This window comes from Lytechinus pictus, chromosome 18 (genome assembly GCF_037042905.1).
Source record: "Lytechinus pictus isolate F3 Inbred chromosome 18, Lp3.0, whole genome shotgun sequence".
Classification (NCBI taxonomy): Eukaryota; Metazoa; Echinodermata; class Echinoidea; order Temnopleuroida; family Toxopneustidae; genus Lytechinus; species Lytechinus pictus.
The window spans coordinates 13208741-13214740 of NC_087262.1; positions in this window are offsets into that span (position 1 = coordinate 13208741).

Sequence of the window (6000 nt, forward strand, 5' to 3'; positions counted from 1 at the left end):
ATTCACGACATCACATGAAAGGTCTCTCTAAGGAGAACAAAAATCTTACATTGTTGAATAATATAAGATCTACGATGTCAGTGTTGAGCCCTATATTTCTAGCATATTCCTCGTTGTACATTCTCTGGTGTAAGATAAATTCTAATTTCGCGCGCCACTGGGCGCTGTAAAGTCTCCTGACAAAGCGTGGCATTTAAAAGTGCTAACGTGCTTGATATTTACCCTTTCGTACCTTTTGGAATACGCGTTTCGTTGATATGTTTATTTTGTCATGCACGTTCTACGATAAGTGAAGTTATATCCACACTACAACTGTTACCATTCACACAAACTAGGGCATTATCATTCTCATGTGAGATGTCATGAATGGATTATTTGTAGTATCAAAGTTTATTTCCGAATCAACGTTGAGGCGACAGAACCATTTTGGACATCAGGGTAGCATGTCATGAAAGAACATGTTATAGTATAGTCATTCTACAGTTTCTATAGCAACAGTCAGACACCTGGGCCTCTCGGCCAATCAAATTCAAGGAAAGGTGTCATATTTTACAACTTGTCAGACGAGGAATGAGACGCCCTCCACATATGTTCATATGCTAATGACAACATTTTTAATGAATTTAGAATCGACGTTGCAATAACTAGGAAATAAAACACTACATCAAATCCCAAAGAACCTTTGAAAATAAAAAAAGCCAAAAACATTATTTTCATTCCGATATAAAAAAATTCTGTAGGCTGAGGAAGGGAGATGGGAAGAATGTCAACAATGATCTTGCATAAGTTTTTCGAAACTTTTTATTCCAATTCAACTTTCGCATCTGAGTGTCTTGTATAGAAGAAACAAGATGGAAAGAGCGCCAAGCAAGCATTTATAAAACTGAAATATAATTTGCTATACAGTGCGTCCCAGAAAAAACGAAACCGAGATTTAGCGACGATTTATCATAACTTAATCACAAATACAATAGACAAATGACCTACCAATGTAAAGCTTAGAATCTCCTCTTTCATCTGATATTACTTAGATTATTCCTCATTCACGCATGAGTGAGCAAAAAAAATTTGAAGAAAGGATACCAAAGACACATTTGGCGGGGGGTATCTGAATTTTAAACAGAAAATCACATGCCTAAAAAGTTCAATATCTGCTCTTTAATTTGATACCTTAATCACAAAAAATGGTCAAGAAGTAAAAAAGTTACGTTCCCTCGAAACAATGCTTGTATTTCCATAATTTCATTAAATAAATGTGTTTTCACCGGTTTCCTACAGAAGCTATCGCATGGTTAACAAAATACTTCATGCATGGCTGATCGTCAACAAAACGGAGTGTCGAGTGAGTTTGAACGCTAGCCTGTAAAAGCTCTTCATTTTATGAAATTATTGAAATTCAAGCCTTATTTCAAATAACCAGAACTTTCTTATTTCTTGACCATTTTCTGTAATTGAGGTATCAAATTAAAGAGCAGATATTGAACTTTTTAGAAATGTGGTTTTCTTTTTGAAAACCAGATACAGCCCGCCAAATGACTTTTGTGTATCCCCTCTTCAAATTGTTTTTGCTCACTCATGCGTGATTGAGAAATAATCTAAGTAATTTAAGATGAAAGAGGAGGTTCTTAGCTTTACAATGGTAGGTCATTTGTCTATTGTATTTGTGATTAAGATATGATAAATTATCGCTAAATCTCGGTTTCGTTTTTTTTGGGACGCACTGTATAGCATGCTATAATACTATACAGTCACACCAATGAAACCGACTCTAGACCGATCAAAGCTATTACGTTATTTCGAATAGAATATCACCGGTCGGTTTGGAGTCGGTTTTGTTTGTGAGACTGTAGCATTACACTGATATCTGTTACCTTGCTCGAGTCTTACTATGTAGTAGGTCCATGGACTTACCAACTCATCTGTTAGATCCAAGAATCTTGAAAGCGTACTTACTCCGTGTAATTAGTAAGCCGATACGTGTTTAGCCATGGGGTGTCTAGACGCCCTGATCACTTGGGCAGGTTATAGAGGATAATGAGTAACATGGCTACAGGAAACACATCCTCTGATTACAAGTTTTAATCCAATCACTGCAGGAACCTATTGATATCTGTACCAACCCTAATGCAAAGTATGCGAGTAATATTGAGTTAACTCGACGATCTAATCATGATTGTAAACGTTAGTGAAATTAAATACAGCAACATTGGCGTATCAATTATAATCAGCAATTGACGTCGAGTCCTGACCGTTCTTGATCGAATACTACGGTCCATTACGTTTGTCTTATGATCTAGGACCTGCTCTACGACTGTATTGTAAACAAACTCAGGCTGAGAATGGTCAAGACGGTCACTAAACCGTGCCTGACCATTCGATACTGTAATACCGAAATTGTTCTCTGTTTACTCCGTTTCTAATGGCATTATTACGATCTGCTACGACTGTATCTCGACTGTACTACGGTCCAGATTGCTCGGTGAATCGTCTGTTGCCGTTATGAATGAAAATCTATTGTCTGGGCACTTCGCCATGTACCATCATCATGAAAGGAGATATGATTATTAAATAGAATAGGCCTGTACTGACCGCACAGAAACGTTGTTAGCGCTAACAGTGCGCAATAGTGCGCTAAAGCCCCTTTCACAATTGACGTACGACCTGTTTACGACCGCCTGCAACAGGTATTTCTTGTTGTTGCACGATCGATCTCTTGGTGTCTTGCGATCACTCGCAGTGGTTGTAGACGAACGCACGAATTTGAGGTGGTCGGAGGTGGTCGTGACTGGTCGCATCTGAAATTGAACATGTTCAAAATCCAAACGCGATCAAATACGATTGATTTACTCGCATCAGGTCGTACCATCGGTCGGGCGATCATCGTGTGAGTGTTGTTCAACGTTGTACGACTTGGTGCGAGAGGTGACACAACTACGTATAATCGCATTTAGTCGACTGGAGGTCGTACAACACTTGCACATGCGCTAGATACCTACAGAGACCAGTCTTGCGACTGGTTGCGATAATATAAGACTGTTGCAAGACCGATCGAAATTACGGCTTACAACATTCCTCTACCGTTGCATTCGCATGTATGCGAGCGTACATCCCCTTTCACAATTGACATCCGACCAGTTTACGACCACCTGCAACAGTTTTTTTCCTGCTGTTGCACGATCGATCTCTTGGTGACTTGCGAGCACTCGCAGTCGTTGTAGACGGTCGCACGAACTCGAGGTGGTCGTGACTGGTCACATCTGAACTTTGAACATGTTCAACATCCGAACGCGATCAAATACGACCGATACACTCGCATCAGCTCGTATCCGGGGTCGTACCATCGGTCGGGCGATCATCGTGGGAGTGTTGTTCAACGTTGCACGACTTGGTGCGAGAGGTGGCACAACTAAGTAGTCGCATTTACTCGACTGGAGGTCGTACAACACTTGCACATGTGCTAGCGACCTACATGTACAGAGACCTGTCTTGCGACTGGGTGCGATAATATGATGGGCCATAAGACTGTTGCAAGACCGATCGCAACGGCTTACATCATTGCACTACCGTTGTGTGCGACCGTTTACCTCGCAATCCCTCGTGCAGCACTCGCATGTGATCGCACGAGCACAATAGGATCATAAGCGACTTACTCGTGCAACGGGTTTTACTGGTTGTTTTTGTTGTACGACAGCTGTTGCAACTGTGAAAGCCTCTGTGCGATATTATGAGATGACTGGCGATTGATGCCTGTTGCAGCCTGTCGCACGACCAAAAGGTCGCAAGTGGTCGTACGTCAATTGTGAAAGGGGCTTTACAGAGGCCATGTTGGAAAAGGTAATGTGACAGCTATGCCTAATGTTAAAATAATGCATTACATACACATTGAAATACCTGTTTAGACTTAACAATCTGAAAGATGTGACTGGGCTTACTGTTATCGCTCTGTTAAGCCCCTTTCACAATTGACGTACGACCTGTTTACGACCACCTGCAACAGTTTTTTCTTGTTGTTGCACGATCGATCCCTTGGTGTCTTGCGAGCACTCGCAGTCGTTGTAGACGATCGCACAAACTCGAGGTGGTCGGAGGTGATCGTGACTGGTCGCATCTGAACTTTGAACATGTTCAAAATCCAAACGCGATCAAATACGATTGATTCACTCGCAACATGTCGTACCATCGGTCGGGCGATCATCGTGTGAGTGTTGTTCAACGTTGTACGACTTGGTGCGAGAGGTGGCACAACTAAGTATAGTCGCATTTAGTCGACTGGAGGTCGTACAACACTTGCACATGTGCTGGAGACCTACAGAAACCAGTCTTGCGACTGGGTGCGATAATATGAGACTGTTGCAAGACCGATCGAAATTACGGCTTACTACATTCCACTACCGTTGCATTCGGATGTATGCGACCGTTCAGCCCCTTTCACAATTGACGTCCGACCAGTTTACGACCGCCTGCAACAGTTTTTTCTTGTTGTTGCACGATCGATCTCTTGGTGTCTTGCGAGCACTCGCAGTCGTTGTAGACGGTCGCACGAACTCGAGGTGGTCGTGACTGGTCACATCTGAACTTTGAACATGTTCAAAATCCGAACGCGATCAAATACGATCGATTCACTCGCATCAGGCCGTACCCGGGGTCGTACCATCGGTCGGGCGATCATCGTGCGAGTGTTGTTCAACGTTGTACGACTTGGTGCGAGAGGTGGTACAACTAAGTAGTCGCATTTACTTGACTGGAGGTCGTGCAACACTTGCACATGTGCAAGCGACCTACATGTACAGAGACCTGTCTTGCGACTGGTTGCGATAAAAATATGGGCCATAAGACTGTTGCAAGACCGATCGCAACGGCTTACAACATTGCACTACCGTTTCATTCGCATGTATGCGACCGTTCCGCTCGCAATCCCTCGTGCAACACTCGCATGTGATCGCACGAGCACAATAAGAGCATATGCGACTTACTCGTGCAACGGGGTTTACTGGTTGTTTTTGTTGTACGACAGCTGTTGCAACTGTGAAAGCCTCTGTGCGATCTTATGAGATGACTAGCGATTGATGCCTGTTGCAGCCTGTCGCACGACCAAAAGGTCGCAAAGGGTCGTACGTCAATTGTGAAAGGGGCTTAAGGCTAACAACGTTTCTGTGCGGCTGGCACTGGTGAATTGTTCGTATTTTATCCGTTTTCTTCAGATTATGCATCTTAAGGGTTAAAAATGTGATCAATTGATTATACTATAACTTTCCGGTAACCAATCGATTTTCTTAATTATCAGATCCCTTGATGAAAAAAAATAAGTCATTGGTTTTACCGGTCTAATGATGCCTGTTGACAATCAAATAAGCTGCTACAGTTACAATAACCAAACCGATTCCAAAACCAACTGATTATGTCATGCGAAATTACGTAATAACTTTGATTTTGGTTTCATTGATTTGACTGTATTAAGCATGGGGATACCAAACAATTAAAAACCCACATATCTAGTTTTAGGTCACTTTGGAAAGTTCAATTTTTTAAATTTAAATTTTTATTTATTTATTTATTTTTTATTTCATGATATTTATTATTATTATTTTTTTTAGGGGGAGGGCATGCCGGGGCAAGCTCTGAAATCACGCCTCTTCCAACTTCTGAAACTGGTAGTTTCTTTAGCTGTTCATCAAAAATTATTGTCTCGGTTTTTAACAATGGTGCGTTGCACTAACAAAATGTGATAAGATTATGCGTATAATCGTAAACACATTTTTGGCTTTCAAAATGTAATGGAAAATCAACGTGGCATTTCAGATTCAACTCTTTTTTTTTAAATATGTGTGTAACTTTGCGAACCGCTTTATGAAACCACCCTGGGCTCCGCTTGCACTGTTAGTCCTGCACCAGAGTCCCGAGAACACCTGTAATCTTACCAGGGTGGTGTTTCATAAAGCTGTTCGTAAAGTTACGCACAACTTTAGTTACGCACAACTTTACGAACGACTGGAACATGTT